Genomic DNA, 511 nt, shown 5'->3' with positions numbered 1-511 from the left:
CTTCACAGACTTAGAAAGAGCAATTTGCAGATTCATCTGGAATAACAAAAGACCCAGGATAGCCAAAAATATACTCAACAACAAAAGGAACCTCTGGTGGAAACACAATCCAAGACCTCAAGCTGTACTACAGAGCAATTGTGATAAAAACTGCATGTTATTGGCATAGTGACAGGCAGGTAGATCAGTGGAACCGAATTGAAGACCCAGAAATGAACCCACGTACCTATTGTCATTTAATCTTTGACAAAGGAGCTAAAACCATCCAGTGGAAAAAAGACAGCATTTTCAACAGATGGTGCTGGCTCAACTGGAGGTTAACATATAGAAAAATACAAATCAATCCATTCCTTTCTCCTTGTACAAAGCTCAAGTCCAAGTGGATCAGGGACTTACACATCAAAGCAGATACATTAAAACTAATAGAAGAGAAAGTGGGGAAAAACCTCGAGCAAATAGGCAAAGGGGAAAATTTCCTGAAGAGAACGCCAATAGCTTCTGCTCTAAGATC

Source organism: Mastomys coucha, unplaced genomic scaffold (assembly GCF_008632895.1).
Source record: "Mastomys coucha isolate ucsf_1 unplaced genomic scaffold, UCSF_Mcou_1 pScaffold21, whole genome shotgun sequence".
In the NCBI taxonomy this organism is placed as follows: Eukaryota; Metazoa; Chordata; class Mammalia; order Rodentia; family Muridae; genus Mastomys; species Mastomys coucha.
Note: the sequence above shows the minus strand (reverse complement) of the source record.